Source organism: Ictidomys tridecemlineatus, chromosome 14 (assembly GCF_052094955.1).
Source record: "Ictidomys tridecemlineatus isolate mIctTri1 chromosome 14, mIctTri1.hap1, whole genome shotgun sequence".
Lineage (NCBI taxonomy): Eukaryota > Metazoa > Chordata > Mammalia > Rodentia > Sciuridae > Ictidomys > Ictidomys tridecemlineatus.
The window spans coordinates 16,756,674-16,775,931 of NC_135490.1; the positions used below are offsets into that span (position 1 = coordinate 16,756,674).

At 34.5% G+C, this 19,258-nt stretch overlaps 1 long non-coding RNA gene across 2 annotated transcripts in view; it reads left to right on the top strand.

Moving 5' to 3' along the window:
* Positions 1-19,258, top strand: part of LOC144370299 (uncharacterized) — an 80,245-nt gene that overhangs the window by 42,800 nt on the left and 18,187 nt on the right. For both annotated transcript variants that reach the window (XR_013430246.1, XR_013430245.1), the window contains exon 2: positions 18,878-18,936. This is a non-coding gene — a long non-coding RNA (uncharacterized LOC144370299). The remainder of the gene's footprint in view (positions 1-18,877; positions 18,937-19,258) is intronic.

The following is a 19,258-nucleotide window of genomic DNA, read 5'->3' on the forward strand; positions in this document are numbered from 1 at the left end:
CCAGTCCCTCAGCTGTTGGCCTCTGTGTTGCAGCTACAATATGGTTCCTTCCTCTGTCCTCTGCATGTCACCAGATGTTTCTTTCCCATAGAAGGATATTGTGCAGTGCACCTTACTGTTTAGTCAGGAAGTGCCTTTGACCTCTAAACTCTCCATACCCAGACATGTCTCAGTCCTCCCCAAAATATGGGTTCCTTTAGTTATTTTATGGCTTTACTGCATTCAGAGGGGGACCATTATGGCTTGTGCCTCTGGCTGCTGCTGCATCTGTGGCACTAAGAATTTCTTTCTTATTTCATTATATTTAATCTCCTGAGTCCCCAATCTCTTCTAAGTGTCCAGTATTAAATTCCAGTAAAGTCACCCCTAATTTTTTGTTTGTTTACCCACCTTGATGAGAAGCTGCCTGTCTGATGTTCTTGGTTTCATGCCATAGAGCAACCAGGTAAGTGACCTCTCTATTTTGCCATCTTCAGTCTACTCCCCCATATATTATGTCTTAATTATAAGAAAGAAAAATTAAAAATCTTAAAAGAAATGACCTGCTGATCTCAGTACAGTAAATAAGTTTCTCCTACAAATTTTTGCTGTTATTTTTTAGGCCCTAAATCACAACATATTTTTATTGCTGAAAAGTTTCATATCCCTTCTATTAAATGTGCAGAAATTTATAGAAAAATTATAGTACTTCTATTACTTTCTCTCAAGGAAGTGATATTGAGTCTATTTGGTCAGGATTCCAGACTCCTGAGTACTCAAGACAGTGATATGGACAGATAGGCCTGGACTCCACATGAGCATGCAGTTTTGGCCTTTGAACTCCTTGAACTATAGGGGGAGCATGGCTGGAAGAGTTCTTGTTAGCCATGGCAAGCCTTGGAATTACCATAGTCCCACAGCAGGAAGGAATGAGTGCTTGAGTCCTGTAGGAGAGATTGTCTGATGGCATACCAGAGCATGAACTTCAAAAATGGGCCAATACCAACATTTCCAAGATGTGTCTTCAGTCACTGAGAAAAACAGTCTCCCCAGGTTCATATCTGCACCCAAGAAAGCCATGACAAGAGACCATTACTGATTCAAATTTCCTTGATGGAAAATAAACAATTCCTGAAAATTGAAAGAAGTAAACAGACTTTGGAATACAGGACTGAAGCATTTTACTTCATTGTTTATAAACCTGTTATTTGTGTTCACTGATCTAGGTACTAGAAAAGTAACGTGGGTGTAAGGCTGGAGCATATGGTCATCATGTTGCAGGCTTGGAATGTAATTTACAACTATCATAACAAGACTAATGGATGTTAGTTTAAAAGGGTCAGTTGGCATATTTAATCCAATGAATGTGAATACTTAGCTTTAGGTTCATGAACCTCAGTGAGAAAGATAAATATTCCATTCTGAATGGAAAGAAATGAATATAAATGGAATACATTACATCTATGTTCAATCCATGTTCTAAATCCAAACTAATTTGACTAGAGTGTCTTAGTCAACCAAATGAATCAGAAAAATAAGGGAAGACTAAAGCCAGCCTAGATAAAGATTTCTACATAGCCACAGAAAAGAGCACTAGGGTCAAGAAAACCAGTTTACTGAAAATTTTGGGATTTAAAGACTTCTTTGAGATATCTAATAAAAGCTGCAAATTCTTTCTCTTAAAAATACATGAGTACTATTATATGTATACATTCAGAGTCTTCTACTTCTAGAAATAGTACCAGGTACTCAGTATTCCAAGGAGCCCAAATTGGAACCTCTGATCATCCATTCTTTTCCATTTCCAGTATAACCATCCAAATTCAAAGCCAATTTGATAACATTCCTGATCTATACTATTCTTGTCCAATTTCTTCTTTTGAGTTTATAGCAGTTGAATATGTCCCCACTCAACGTAAAATTTTAAATAACTTTCCTTTTGCTGCTGAACAAAATGCAAACTCCTCAACCTATTATTCAGACCTCTTTATGATCTGATCACTGTTTATCTTACCTCCTTATAAATCTACTTTTCTATTTGTTTTATTTCTCAAATATACATAATAGATTTTCTTCACCCATGCTTTTTTTTGAAAAGTTGTCCCTTTTTGGGGTGGTGGTGTAGCACATTCTTTTCCATCTCCACTTATTGACCTGAAGAACATCCGTGACTCTTTAATGTTTCCCTCACATTTTTCTATATTCTCTCTATATTCCTGTGACATTGAGTTTACATCTCTCACATAGCATTTAGCATATAATTGTTGAAATTGTAGTGAGTTATGTACATGATTTATCTCCTTTTAAGACAGTCAGTGCTCTGGGTTTGGAATCTGGCTTGTGGGTCCAACAAATTAATAATTCAGTTTCTTACCTTTCCAAAAGTCACTAGAAGATTCTAGGAAGATTATGGCTTGACGATGACTGTGCTGGTGTCCCCTAGCTACGAATGCATAACTTGAGAGGAGCAGCTGTTGGGGCTGAGGTCAGACAAAGTTAGAAAGGAGGATGGCCCTGTTGGGATTCTGAATGAGAGTGTAGCTACTGACCTTTCCCCCTCTGGGTTGGATGAGAGCCAAGATACTGGAGAAAATCAAGATTCTAGGGAAAAAATATGACCCATTCCCAAAGCAAAGGTAAGGGTCCATCTGACTAATGGGAGAAACAGAATGTTGTGCAGAGTCCTCCCAACCTGTGAGCCTGGGAGAAGAGGAGTGGATGTTAGGTGTACGGACAAGCAGTGTTTGCTACAGAGGTGGATCTTGCAGTACACCTCTTCCATTTTGAATTAACAATGTTATATAATAAATAATGGTTCTTAAAATAGAAAATCTACATAAGGGAAAGACTGAAAAACCCAAGCATATTCAGAATTACAAGTATAAAGTCACCTCAGCTAAAATCTACAATTAAGAGTATCAAACCACGTCTAGTACCACTATATTACAGATATAGAAACAGGTACAGAGAGAGCAAATAACTTGGCCTAAAGTCACATAGTTATTACCTGGTGGGGATGATGTTTAAACTCAGGCAAACAAAACCATGCTGCAAATTGTTTACAGTGATAAAAAACACCTTGGGTTTTTCAGTTATAACCAGTGGTCTTAGAATGCAAGTTCTTCTAGGGTCTTCTAGGCTTCAGGTACATTATCTAGAATGTGTGGTGTGTAAAGTAGGTGATTCTTATAGTCTCTTCTACCTCCAACATCACATGAGTCACCTACTAATGTCCTCAAATAAATAATCAGTATGTGTTTGATATAGGAGTCATGATCTATTTACAATTTATTTTAAAACTAAAAATTTCTTAAACTGGGATTTTCACCTTCTCAATTAGGAATTTTTAGTTAATGTATAGCATCAAAAGGGATTTTTATCAACATTAATGATCTTGAAATTTTTCTGTGGCTTGAGACTAAAGTACTTCTTTTTGAAAAATGAGTAGTTTTAGTTAAAGTAAAACATGAACCAATATGAAGTCTTCCATACCTAAATTGTTTGAATAAAAGACTAAATACATGGAAAAATATATTTAGTATTTAGTGAATTTTTTGTTATGCTAATATGGAAATAATCTATCTACCTTAGCTTTTTGATAGTGCCAGTCTTGGGCTAAAATATTTGCAACAACAGAAGCCAAAACACACATTGTACTAATAATGACAATTGGCTACACTATTAATAAGGTCATGAAGTAATGTACAGAGTTAAGAGTGATTTTTAAAACCCTTTTATTTAGAAACAATTATAGATTTATGTGGTGCTGTCTTTCAGCAAAATTTCCCTGGTTTTTACATCTTATATAACTATTGTACTATATCAAAATTAGGAATTTGACCTTGGTACATTGTGTGTTTATAGTCTCAAGAGTTTGTCTTAATCCTTAGAAAAAGAAGCTGTCCGTTTTTCATAATTAAGGTGACTTTCCACCTAAAATTTTGGCTAAAATTTTTTTTCTGGGCTGAAATTTTAACAAGATGAAACCTGATCTTGGATAATAAGCTTGTTTTATGTTCTTGTTGCCTTACTTAGAACAGCTTAAGATATTTTCAGCATTAAAAAACAATTATCATTTGTCCAACATCCAGAAATTTATCCCATTTTTTATGGTTAAAGTTGATGCAAAGGAATATAGTTAAGACAGCCATGAAAGTATTAAAAAATGAAAATTGGTACTTGAGAATCTGCCTACTGACATCTGAACAGATGTTTCAAGAAATTCTATGTTCTCTAAATTTACAGTTTTCATTTCTTTTACCTGTTCATGGATCTTGTCTGCTTTAGTATTGTTTTGAGCACTTTCTCTGCACACCCTGATCTCAGGACAAGCCTATTATTATTGTTGGTCTGGAACTCTGGTGGGAAAGGCAATGTCTGAGTTCCTTCTGACACGCAGAGACAGCGCTGACCCCAGGCTGGTTCCATTATGTGGTGTGGATGGACTAGGCTGTAGAAGAGTTCAGACTGGATCCCTAATTCCTAAGTAGAGTACTACTGAGACTCTATCAAACCTCTGTTTTCCATCTTGAAAAAAAATCTAAGTTAAAAAAAGTTCAAGGGCTTCAAAGATATATTTCTTTTAATTTGATATTTCTGAGATTCTCCAATTCAGCTAGGGTATGTAAATTCAGTCCCATAGCCAGTGTTTCCTAGGATATTATCAGCAGGAATACAGTTTCATTTATTTGAAAGAAGGCAATTGATTAGCTTGAGGCAACAGTGCTAGCCTGGATGAATGACCAGAAAATCTTTTCATCTATGACAGTCTGGCCTAGCCACATCCCTGACCTTCACACACTCCAGGCAAGCCATCCTTTGACAGGCTGTGAGCTTTGCCAACAAATTGAGATTCCACTCCTTTACCAAAACTCCAGAATAATAGATGATGCACGGTGCAACAGAGGACCATGAGATTTGAAGTCAAACCTTAGTTTAAATCCCAAACCACTTCTTTTTAGCTTGTGATTACACATAGATAAGTGAATCAGAACAACTGGAGGACCAGGCTGGGTGAACTCCAGATAAAATCCTGAGAACAAGAATAGAAATGGGTTTTTTTCTCTGCTCCATTTTAAACTTCCTTCTTGATGGAGATGCTCCTTGATCCAAAGGTCTGAATTCCAACCAGGCAGGAATCAGAAGTTTGACAGTGCAACCTGTCCTTAAGAAATGAAGTCAAGAGAAGATAGAAGGCCTCACAGCAGATATATACAAACAATGCACACAAAAGAACTCTAGAATCACAGACCCTCTGGTTTGGGAAAGGACAGTCACTGTGACCCAGTCCTTAATATCCTACAATATCCTGGCCAGCAGTTGTCTACTCTGCTTCAATATACCTCATGGTAGATGATTCACCATCTCCTGGAACAAGGCATTTAATTTTCTCCTTTCCTAATTGTGTTGTTGTCTGTGGACTATTCTTGATTTTCTCATATTTTTCTTGTGCAATAGTTTGAGGGGGAAGTAAAAGCAAAACCAGAAGAGAATTGTAGCTCTTGCTGAACACTTGGCCTAATGGTTTGACAGTATCATAGTTTTATTAGTTTTATTTGCAGAAATAATTTAACCCTAGGAGCCATGAATTGCTATGGCTAAGCAATTCTTGGTGAGCAATACTTAGTATTTCCCTTTGGGCTTATTTTGACTTTTATCATTGTAGGGAAAGCTATTTCATATTTCTCAAAATTTCACATTATTGTGACCAACTTTGGGAAAAAAATGGTTTCCAAAGTAGAAACAAGTGGTTTCTTTTAAAAATCTATTTCAAGTACACTGTTTGATGTTTTTCCCAAGCTCTTGCTTAAAGTGTGAAATTGTTCCCACAGCTCTGGTAATGCTTCTTAAATTTCTTATTAAAAACAAAGTACAGAAGTATACTGTATAGAAAAAAGTAACTTTAGTAAAAACAACTGATCCTAGATAGAACCAGGCCTACAATGTCTAGGTAATATTCCAGCCTTCCAATGTGGTTCTTGGGAATCATTTTTTCCCCTCAAAGTGGACTGTTCTTTTATTTCATTTCCTGTTTCCTTAAACATAGGGTTCATATATGAGAAGGATCAGAATGATATATTTCAGAGGAATAATTTGTGTTGTCTATGATTCCATTTTGATACTTAACACACAGTAATCAGGAACTTGTTTTCACTATTCAAGTATTTAGTCTTTACACCCCAGAAAGAATGAGCATTATTAATTTCTCACATATGTAATTATGAAAGAGGGTTATAAAGAAGTAAAAGAGTCTCACTTTGAAGTAACCATTCATCTAGTAAATTTTAAATATTTCAAGAAACATTACTACTTATAATCTAAACAGTGCAAATTATCATAAGGTCACATTAAAAAAAGACAGCCTATTAATGGAATATGACCAACTTCATCTAATAAAATTTACTAATTTTTAGACACAAAAACAGGGCAGTGCAGAATTTAAGAAGTTTAAGAAGATGTAGATCCAGAGAATACTGAGTTCAGATTTTGGTTTCATATTCACATTTGCCATGAGCAAGTTATTTATATTTAAATTTAAGCTTATAATTACCAACTACAAATAAAGCAAATATGAATTTTAAACCTTATCAAATTCTTGTGAGGAATAAATGAAGCATCTCATAAAAAAAACCCTCCTATAGTACTGAACACATAATTGACACAAAAATATTAAGCACTATTACTTTATTGTTTAATCTTGCCTTCTAGGAATATTATTGTGTCTGCTATAGTTCAGACCTCATGCATGGTCCTAGAAGTATGAGAGTTTGAAGTTTCTGTCTTTATTGGATCTTAAAATCTAGCAGAGAGGGACATACAACCAAATGTCAGCATACAGTAGTTCCCCTTTGTCTGAGGAATATATGTCTTCCAGTGATTGTCTGAAACCTCAAATCGTACTGAACCCTATAGATACAAAGTTTGTTTTGTCTTGTATGCAGACACAAAGATTTCATACTTTTTCTACCTTAATTAAGGATACATCATGCATAGTAGCTGCAACTTTGTAGTTTGAGGTATGACAGCAAAATCAACGTGAATCTCTTTTTCTTTCTTCTTGGATAGAAGATTTATTCTTACCATACATGTTAGCAGCCTTATTATAAAGCTTTTTTTCCCTTAGGTTGAAAATTCTCACCTTTTGAGTTGAAAAAAAAGGCACTTTATGGCTTCTATGTGGCATATTTTGATTATCAACATCACTACTCCTGTGTGTGGGGACATTATTAAATAAAATAAGGGTTACTTGAGCATAAATACAGTGAGATGGTGATAGTTTATCCTGTAACTTAATGGCTGGCTACTAAGTGATTACAGGGTAAATAGTATATACAAGTTGGATACACTGGATAAAGGGGTGCCTCACATCCCTGGTAGGATGGAGTGCGTGGTGTGAGATTTCACCATGCTACTCAGAACAGCATTCAACTGAAACTTTATGAAATGTTTATTGCTGACATTTTCCATTTCAGGATTTTGGAACACAGTTTACTGTGGGTAACTGAAATCGTGAGAAGAAGAACCACGGATAAGGGAGGACTACTGTATTGTAAAAAGTGCAGTGGCAAAGGGACATGGGTCCACAACCTGGGGTGCCAAAAGAGACATCACTCTAGACAATATCAAGCTTTCAGATGTCTATATAATTAAATGTTTTTCCATTCATGCAGACCTTCAGCAATTTTTCCCATCCTACACCAGGCTCACTATGGATAAGATTTCTGGGAATAGAAATTCTATGCTTCTAAAATCTGCCATAATTTCTTCAGGCTTTGAAGGAGGCCACCTAGGTGCTATTCTAGAGATGATGAAAATAGAGAACTGAAAGCACATATGTGACAGGAAATTCTATGGAGGTTTGAGGGGCCCTTAGTTGATGGGGAATAGATAGTTCATATATGTCATGGTTTCACTGTGGCCTCTGGACACAGGCTCCTGGGGTTGGATTCTGATTCTTCCACAAGTAGCAGATCACTATGTGCAAAATATTCAGTTTTTCAATGCCTTGATTTCTTCCCCAATGTGAAGAAGGGGAGCAAAATGTGTTTTATTTTATGAAATTTTGTGGAGATTAAGGAAAATAATACCTATAAGACACTATCTATAAGATAAAGAAAGTAATAAATGAATATTATATTTCTCACTGCACACAGTTGAAGAGTCAAAAATTGCTCTCATTCCAGGAAAGTCATCTATTTTTGTTTGGCTTGATAGTATCAAGACCCACCACTCGCTTCTTGGTGAAACAGAAAAAAAATAAAGGTGTTGGAAGGAACACTTCCATTTGTTATTTAGTTAATTTCTATTTCCCTGGATGGTAAAGGGTGAAGAATTCTGTAAGTGTCAAATGAGATAAGAGGCTGGTTTCCATTTACATTGTTATGATAGCTCTATTTTCTGTGTGCTCGTTCATAATGTTCTCATTTAATGTGTAAATATGTTTTAGTCCTGACATAATGTGCTCTTGGTTTTATGACCAAATCTGTTGCCGTGCTGCACATAATTTTATTTTTTATATTTTCATACTAGTCCACTGGCTTATCCTTTTATCAGATTCTTCTTGTTAAAAGATTCATGTGAGAATCAGCTAGAGTTTAATAACAACCCTTTCCTAAATAACTAAGACAACAAAGAAGGAATCAGGGTCTTAGAAAGGAAGACATGTCATCTATAGAAATATTAATAATAGACTCTAAACACAGGAAGTGGTGGGAGTGTAATTCATACTAAAATAAACATGCTGATTAATTAAAATCTCACTCACCATGCCTTGCCTGCAGGCTCTTCATTGTTATTTCCACCAGCAGTACAGCTGTATTGTCATTCTCTAATTTCTAGAGATATTATATGGAATGTTTTATTTAAAGCTAAAAATGCAGCTCCAAAATTACCATACTTATGGGTACTTACAATTATACATACATATATGTCTACCATTTCAACATCAAACTGAACTTACATAACTTATATGCTTTATCATTTCCAATGCCTAACCCTAAATTCAAATTATACTCAAATATATTTGTAATAAACAGTTCAAGGTATATTTTTGATTAAGTAGGTTTATTATAACCTTTTAGATAATGTGAAATACAACACGCACATATAGAAAAGTACATAAAGCATAAATGAAGATCACAATGAATAATTATAAAGGGAACACCCTTTAGGTGAAATTAAATATTGCTGCACTGTTAGAAGCTCTTTATGCTACTATGTTTCTTATAGATTTTACTCTCTTCATTTCCTTCTTGAGACAACAGTTGTGTTGATTTTACAATAACCATTTTCTTCAGTTTCCCAAATATATGCACATCACTAATAATGTAGTTCAGGTTTGTGCTGTTCTTGAAATTTATATGAGTGGAGTCATACAAAATGTTATATGTTCTGGCTTCATTTATTCAATAGCATCTTTGGAAGATTTTGGAATAGAACCAGATTTATCCCATTTTATATTATAAAATGTTCAATCTATAAATATATGATAGTTACCCATTCTACTGTTTCTAAGCATTTGAATTGTTTTTTAGTTTGGGATAATTAGTAACAATGATGCTGTAGACTTTCTTTTACATATAATGTATTCTAGTCCACATGAACAGATTTAATGAGTTCTATTCCTAGAGTTGAAGTTGTGGGATGATAAGATATGCATATCATCAACTTTACTAGCTAATTCCAAACTGTTTCCCAAAGTGGTTAAATCAATTTATAAGCCTACTATTAATGTATGCAACTCATACACTTTTCCTGGACAAGGGGATCTTTAATGGAATTTTATTATAGTCATAATTTGCTTTTTCCTGATTACTAATGATAAACAATAGTTAGATGTTTAGCAACACTTTGAAAATTTCCTTTTGTTTTGTTGAATTCATGCTCAGATATTTGTCAATTTTTCTACTGAGTTTTCTTCTTCTTTTATATCATATTTGTTCTAAAATATGTATGCAAATACTTTATCTATTAAGGATGTCACTTGATAGGTAAGTGTTCTTATTTCAATGATTTCAGTGTAGTAAAACTTACTAATTTGTTCTCTTAAATGTGCATTATTGTGACTCATTAAAGAAAGAAATCTTTCCCTAATCCCAAGTTCTTGAAGAGAATCTCCAAAGTATCTTTTAAAAGTCATAATTTTTTATCTTTTAATATAAGTCTGTAACCCACCTGGAACTAACTATTTTATGATTTGAGGTAGGAGTATGTGTTAGTCAGCATTTCACTGCTGTGACTAAAATACTTGACAAGAACAACTTAAAGGAGGCAAAGTTTATTTGGGGCTCATGGTTTCAGAAGTTCAGTCCATGGTTGACCAGCTCCATTGCTCTAGGTCTGAGGTGAGGTGGAACATGATGGTGGAAGGGCATGGCAGAGGAAACCTGCTCAGCTCAGGCAATCAGGAAGCAGAAGGAGAAAGAACAAGGAGCCAGGGACAAGATATTGTCCAAGGTCACACACCCAGTGGCCTACTTTTCCAGCTATGATCCACCTGCCTTGTTATTGCCAAGTATCCCATTCAAATTATTAATTCCTTAAATGATGAGGTTAAAGCTCTCATACTCTTATCATTTCACCCCTAAACATTCCTGCATTGCCTAACACATGAGCTTGTAGGGATATACCTCATATCCAAACCATAATGGGGTACAATTTATTTCCCTTTGTTTTCTTCTCTTTTTAAATCCAGGAAGCATTTTTTCATATAGGCAATTATATTGGAAAGATCATCCCTTACTCATTTTTTTTGTAGTGTAACGTCTGTTAATAATAATGGTGAAAATAACAATGATAGAAAATATGGTGCTCATTTCATATCTTCATTTTGGATACTCAAATATACTCTTTAAAAATGTAGATCTCTTTCTTGGCTCTTTCTCTAGTTATAGTAGTGTATTAATGTTCTGTGTTTGTTTTTTCTATTTGTGTGTCAATATTGTCTAAAATATTATGACTTTATATGTGCCTTGGATGTTTTAAGTCATTATAATATAAAAATATATTGATGGTATTACAGGATACCAGATATCTCTTCATCAAGTTTCATAATTGTTTTCAAAGGATCCTTTATTTTCTTTGTACATGTGGTGCTGGGGATCAAACCCAATGCCTCAGGTATGCTAGACGAGTGCTCTACTACTAAGCCATAACCAAGTTTCATAATTTTTAATGCTCAAGTTGATGATCAGAATCTATGTAAGATGTTTAAATGTAGTTATGTCAAGAAACTATTTTTAAAAGATGATGAATGATTCTTAATAATCATCTTCAATAAGATAAATTATTATAAAGAATCAAGTAGGTAAGCAGTAGGTCTTAAACAGGGGTGCACATCCTAATAAATTTGGATGCTTTCAAAATTCACAAATAGTTGGTTTGTCCCAAGGAAGTCCAGAATATAGTTTAGACATGTGCATTTTTATGCAGCTCTAAATGTGATTTCAATCATCACTCATGTTGATAATTACCCCAAAGAATCAAAAGATTAATTTTAAGTGTCACATCCAACATCAGTTAGCTTATAACTTTTTAAAATTTGTTTTACTTAGTTACATATGACAGTACAATGATCTTGACATATCATACATTTGAATCAGATGGGATATAATTTCTCATTTTTCTGAGTACACAGGTGGCAGAATCACATTGGTCATGCAGTCACATATATACACACAGTAATAATAATGTGTTTCATTCTATTATCCTTCCTATCTCCCCAACCACTCCCCTCCCCTCCCATCTCTTCTCTCTTAATCTAGGGTAAGGCTTTTTTTTTTTTCACATCTTCATACATGGATTTTGTATAACAATGAGGGTCTCCTTCCACCATCCATGCAGTTCCCTTTCTCCCTCCCTTTCCCTCCCAACCCTTTTCCCTATGTAGAGATAATCTTCTTCCCATGCTCTTCCTCTTTTCCCCATTTTGAGTCACGCCCCTTATATCAGAGAAGACATTCGGCATTTGTTTTTTGGGGGATTGGCTAACTTCACTTAGCATAATCTGCTCTAATGCCATCCATTTCCCTGCAAATGCCCTTATAACTTTGAATGTATTATTTAAACTTTTACTTTCCTCAACTGTAAGATGGGAGCAAATGACATACTTTTATGAGTTTTTAAAGACTGACAGGCATCAATAAATTTTATTTCTCTTCCTCCTTTAATGTGGATTTCCTAATCTGTGAAATGGAATGAATAATCGTCTGGTACAAAGAGTTGTCAAAAGTACCTAAATAAAACAAATTAGGATTCCACCTCTTGGGTCCCCTTCTTCCTCCTGGAGAAGTCTTTTCTGCTGTCCTTTAATAAACTTCTGCCTTCCACTCTGAAAAAAAAAAATAAAAAAAATAAAAAAAAATAAAACAAATTACATGAAAGTGGTATATGAACTGCAAAATGTTTTTTAAATACAAGATATTTTTACCTAAAGAGCTATCAGATCAAGGATAGGCTAGAAAACAGGGGAAAGTGAATTTACTTAACACAGGGATGAATAAAAACTTTGAGGGATTTAGTGTCAGTTTCTAAGTGACACTAAAAAGGCCTTTTGTGTCCCTTCTGAGGCACCACCTTCTTGTCCATGTGGCCATTTGTCAACAGCAGTGGGAAGGGTAGGAATAACTGTTTAGCCCTAATATCAAATCAACATACTATGGATCTCCCTAATGCATCTCACTTACAGTCTCTGCCCACCTGATCTTCTCCTGGTTTACTTAGTTATTACTTGGCAGCCAAAGTGGCTTGAATGGAGAATTAGAATTAGCAAAGTTAAGTGCCAGTCAGAATAGTTAGAAATAGTAAACTAGCTACATACCCATAGATACCTAAGAAAGTCTTTTCATCCTTATTAATGAACTGGCTTCTATACCAGTTCATTAATTTGAATAAAAAAGAATTTCTACTTGAAGTTTAAAAAAGTGTACTTGCATGTAGTTATCATCTTCAAATTTCTAAAGGGTACAATAGATACCCATAATAAATCAGTCTAAATATATTTACCAGTCAATCAGCCTATATGTATTTAACACACTGCAGAGTCCCTAGCACTATCCTAGGTGTTCATGTGCCAACAGCTATATTCAGGGAAGAACCATTCCAAAAATGATTGAACTTGGAACCAACAACATGAAAAGAAAAGCACGATTCTTGGATGTGATAATTATTTTTCTAGCACTATGAACATTAGCCAAAATTTGATTACACTTATATGTGATTAACGTTAGCTCCTTTCTCAGCTAAAGTGTTTCTTGTGCCTATTAAATATTTAAAGTTAATTTTTGCTTTAAAAGCACAAATTATGTATAACATATACAAAGATAAAGAGTAAAAAAAAAAAGATTTAAAATTTTCTTGTATGTTAAATACCTGGACAGTTTAAGATGCTCTATAATTTTTCCTATTATGAAGTAGTAGGAGCTCTAACTTACTTTTAAGGCTTGGTTCAGGTGCCTCTTATGTCAGTCTTCAAGAGTTTTTCTTCAGTCCTGTCTCAGCTAAGTGTTTGTTTAGCCCTAATATCTCCCAGAACACAAGGACATACATGCAGGGCTCCATCATCCATGTGCCACCTATGAAGCGATATAATTCTGTATATGCCTCCCCATTGAAGTTAATGCCCATCAGGAGTAAAGAGTCTCCTTTTCCTCCCAGCATCTTCCACAGAACTTGGCAGCTGGGTTATCCATTAAATATCATTTGAATGGAACTGAACTGATACTACCTTTTGCCAAAATCCATTCTTCTATTTAGATAAATTAATAGTGGCATGAACATATTGTGCTAAAAATAGACTAAATGGGTTCTTAAGTTTATAGTCTACTATTTCTTCCTCACCTGTGCTGCAGACAAGAATGCTGAACAAGCTGTTGGAAACCCAAAAAAAGCTGGCTGCCAAGGGAACATTATGTCCAAACTACAGGAAGCATGAAAAAGAAATAAAATAATTTTTAGAGGCATAAAGTTAGTGTTAAGATCACTTGGAAACCAGGAATAATGGACATATTTTCAAAGTACCAAGTTTGTGATTTCCTGAAAAAGAAAACACATGAATAAGACTCTTAATTGTACAATAGCTGGTAATGTAATAACATGGGTCATTTTCACCTTATTTAAGTGTTTAAGTGACCTATTTGGAGACACTCTAGTAATGCCTAAGTATTTAGAATATTATTGTGGCTATTTAATTATAAATTATATTTTCTTTCAAGACATGATTTATAAGTATTAAATTGTTTCATTATATTCAGGAACATTTTTTTCTAAAGAAATACTTAAATGGGAAAGAAACAATTCTTTAAAAAAATGTGCACATTTTTCCAAAATTATCTTGTGTTCTAAATTAGCATTAAATATAGACTAAATACAGTATCTTGAGATTTATTTGGAAAAAAATAGACTAGTTGTATAGATGTGCTCAAGCTGAAAGCCATTAATGCAATTTGTTCATTTATGCAATTTTTAAAATTTTCATTGGGTGATAGTGGGAAGTATAATAATTCAGGATTTAAGTAGATGGGCTCTGGAGTTACTCCAATGTGGGGTTAAATTCAACTGCAAATTACTAACTGAGACTTTAGGGAATGCAATGTAATGTCTTTGTGATACCACTTTCTCATCTGCAAAATAATAACACTATATACTTTATGGCTTGTTGTGAGCTGCTAAATGCTCAACTGGTAGCTATTAGTATACCCTGTATGAAATAATTTTTATTACTACTCACTTAATGACAAAGGATTTCTTTTCCTAAAGCCTCTTTCCTCTATTCTTAATGAGGCTGTTTTATTTCTATTGTTAATGTTGTGTATTTTCGTGTTGCATTAGTAATTTCTAATTGGATATTTTCCAATTTCAGTACTTTTAAAGGAAAGACAGAGCACAGGCTTCCTACTTCATACTAATAATTATTTTTTTTCTACCTCCTCTCTGAATTTGAATTTCACTTGGTTAGTTAGTTTGGCCAATTTGCTTTACTCTCTTCAAATTAGCCCATATACATTTATGAATATCTTGCTCGATTTCCAATAGAAAAATGTCCTTCATGGTCTTTAAATGTATTGTCTGTTTTGAACATGATGTGTGTTCTTTTAGGCAGCTCCTTCAAATCCCCTGCTCCTCCCATCCTGTCTCAGTTGCAACCAAACGTGCTTCCCTTCGGTCACTTTTCACCTTCTGCATATTTTTCTAATCTGTGCTTACATATGGCATAGGTTTCTCCCTTACTTTACTATGCCATGTCTCTCTATTTTTCAGGATACTGCCTTTTATAGAGTTTGCTATAGGTAGATTGTGTTATTCACACAAACCCTTACCATATCTCCCCTTTTCTGTAAATCATCCCTAGATTTATTTAAGGAGAATCACAAATATTTGCAACTACTATCTATCATAGATAGTATTTAATCTAATTTTCTCATTTTGCTAATGATGGTGCTAAGGCCTAGAGGCATTGGAATCTAACCAGACACTGCCTGACTTTTCTTTCCAATTATAAGCATTCCTCAAGAGCAAAGATTACATTTTATGCATATCTTCATGCATCTACAAAACCTAACTATGCTCTGGAGCTGAGAAAATAATTAACAGTCTATAAGATTTTGGTATAATTTTAGAGGCTACATAGGAAAACACTGTGATTGAAATATGGTGCTATGGTAATGCTTAAAACCAGTAGCAGAAGGTGACCTGAAACCTTTTCCTGTACCATTTTTCTGTGATCGTCCCCTGCCATCTGTTAGGCCTTTGGATCAACTCAGTGGCCATAAAGAGCAGTGTTATATATAGCAAAGAGATTGTGGACTTTGGGGCTGGGAAGATCTGGATTTTAATCTACCACTTTACTAGCTTGGTTAACTCACTTAACCTCTCTCTGGGCTCCAGTGTGGACAATACCATGAGCCTGAAGTGGGAATTAGATATAAATGTTCATAACTAACTGCCACATATGTGTTTCACAATTATCGGCTATAATTAAAATTTATTAGATATAAGTATGGGCATATATTCTAGGATAGATACAACAGTTTCCAAAGTCACATTTCAAAGGGAAATAGACAATAAAACAAATCTGATGAAACCAGAGAAAGACTACTTGATATTGATGATACATACTTTAAAAAAAATACAAAATACTAAAGCTCAAGATGAGAAAATAAAAAATACAGTTGTAGGGAAGGGAGACTAAAGATGATGTTATGCCCATATAACTAGTAAAACTTGGTTTTAAAAAAAAATCACAATTTTTTCCTTCCTTCCTTCCTTCCTTCCTTCCTTCCTTCCTTCCTTCCTTCCTTCCTTCCTTCCTTCCTTCCTTCCTCCCTCCCTCCCTCCCTCCCTCCCTCCTTCTATCCCTTCCTCTCTTTCTCCATTCCTTCCTTCCTTCCTTCTTTCCTTCTTTCTTTCAGTCATTTGGGGGAAACACAGTACTTTACTTGATTGCTTTTACTCATTTTTTTTTTTGCACTAGCAGTTTTGATTATATGGAATATAGACAAAAGTAAGTAAATTGTATGATGTCAATTGCTCACTGGTATAAAGATATAGAAGAAAAACCCGGGCAGTTTTTGCCTCAAGGGTCTAGATTTAAATCATATCACCTCATATTTAAATAGCATGATGTAATAAAAGCATAATAAAAGAATGATATAATAAAAGCATAATAAAATTTAAAAAAGCATCTGGCAAAAAAAATCCTTGAATCAGATATATATTTTATTGCAATATTCCCAAGAGGAATTTTTTAAAAATTCTATTCTACCTGCCTTGGGAGTGTAAATGTACCATTTGATAGTGCTTCGAAATCTTAAGCATAGTTAGCAGGATGGCACTTTATAAATGCGAAGTCTATTATTGACACAAATCTTAGATCTGTGACTGTCTCCAGGGGATATTTAGTGCATACCTGGTGAAGGCGTATGAGGCATTAATACAGTCATTTTCACTGGGAGAAGCTGAAGCATTGCACAGAATTCTCTCACTAAAGGCAAACAGTAATCAGCTGAACGATTTTGTTCTGACCAAGTTTAGAATGTTTAGAAATGAGAGGACATTGATAAGCTGGAACTGGCACAGGCTGTTGAGCCAAGCACATGCAATTAAATCCCTGCTTTGTATTTTATGAACTCAGTGAATTTGGAAATCTGGTTGATTTTCCTGAGCCTCCATTTTCTAACCTGTGAAATGAGGATAAAAGAGGTGACATTGCAGGCATTTTGTGAGGATCAAATGAGATGGCTTATAGAAAATGTCATTCACATCATAGGTACTCTAAGGCTAGTTCTCTCTGGCCTTCTGTACCTTTTTCATTTTCATAAGGCACTATGAAAATGAAATTAGATTTGAATTATAATTCAGAAGACTCATGTCATTTTCCCTCCTCGAAACATGTTTTTAAATTAAATTGTTAAACATAACACTTTCATAATTTTATTCCAACAAAATGAGAGAAAATATTTACCAAGGATATATCTAATAAGAAACTAGAATCCAGAATATTTTAAAACAAAACAAGCAAACAAAAAGTTCTTACAACTCAAAAATTAAAAAAGAAGTAATCCCAATGAAAAATGAGTAAAGGATTTGAATAAACATTTCTTCAAAGAAAATACATAAATGTCCATTAAGCATGCTCAATGATACAGTCATTAGGGGGAGGTAAATCAAAATCACAATGGGCTATTACTTCACAGCCATTAGGATGAGCATAAACCAAATGACAGACATTAATGGAGAGTTGGAACCTTCATACATTGATGGTAGGAATGTAAAATGTGCAGCTGCTTCGGGAAACCATTTGGTAGTGCATCAGAATCTAAGCATAGAGTTAGCAGGATGGCATGACAATGCCACTCCTAGTATAGGTCCAAGAGAAAGGTAAACAAACAAACAAAAATTCTGCATGAATGTTCACAGCAGCAGAATAGGCAAAGTAACCTAAGTGGAGGTAAACTAAATGTACATCAACATGTGAATGGATAAACAAAATACAGTGTGTCCAGAAATACCATTTACAAAGGAAAACAAAATATTGATCTCTATGAACCCTACAAATATGTGATCTAAATGAGACAAAGCACAGAAGTTCGTATCTTCTTTTATTTATAGGAAATACCCAGAATATATAGAGACAGAGCATGGATTTTGGTTGCCAGGGAAAGAGAAAGGATCGAGAAGAATCCTTTCTCTTGGAGATGTCCCCATATACCCCTTGCCATGCCCACATGCACACTTTTCCCACCCTCATGATCTCACACTGGAGTGGTATATTTGTTACAGTGGTGAACCTTCATTGAAATGTCCTTGGCACCCAAAGTCCATGGTTTACATCAGGATTCACTCTTGGTGTTATATGTTTTTTGTGTTTAGAAAACGTATAATGACATGTATCTACCATTATAGGGTCATACACAGTAGTTCCACTGCCCTAAAAATCCTCTTTGCCTTGACTGTTCATTCCTCATCCTCTCTTACTCCTATAAAACACTGATTTTTTTTTCTTTTTTTTTTTTTAGTGTTTAGTTTTACTTTCCCCAGAATGTGACGTAGCTATCACTGGTAGCATTTACAGATTGGCTTCTTTCATTTAGTAAAAGGCATTTGAATTTTCTCCAAGTCTTTCTATGGCTTGATGGCTTATTTCTCTGTAGCACTAAATAATATACCATTTCACCACTATAAATCCATTCATCTTCTGAAGGACATGATGGCTGCTTCCAAGTTTTGATAATTATGAGAAAAGTTGCTATCAATATGCATTTTTTATAGGTGTAAGTTTTCAGCCTATTTAAGTAAATACCAAGGATATGCTGGTTGGGTCATTTGGTATGAGTTTGTTCAGATTTGTAAGAACTTACAAACTGTCTTTAAAAGTGACTGTAGCCTTGTTTATTCTCACCAGCAATGAATGAAAGTTCTCCTTCTGCTTGATCTTCACCACCATTTTGACCATTATAATAGGTATGTAGTGATTTTTTTTGTTATTTCAATTTGAAATTCCCTAATGATATGTGAATCTGAAAATTTTTCATACATTTATTTGATATTTATATAATTTCTTTGATGAGGTATCTATTCAGGACTTGCTCATATATTAGTCAAGTTTGTTGTTTTCTTATCACTGGGTTTTAAGAGTACTTTGTATGATTAGGTAAAGTTTACAAGATATGACTTTTGAAAATATTTTCCCCAGGTTTATGACTTCTCATTCTCTTGTCTTTTTTACCAGGGAAAATTTTTATTTTAGTGAGTTCAGGTTATCAATATTTTCTTTCATTGCTCT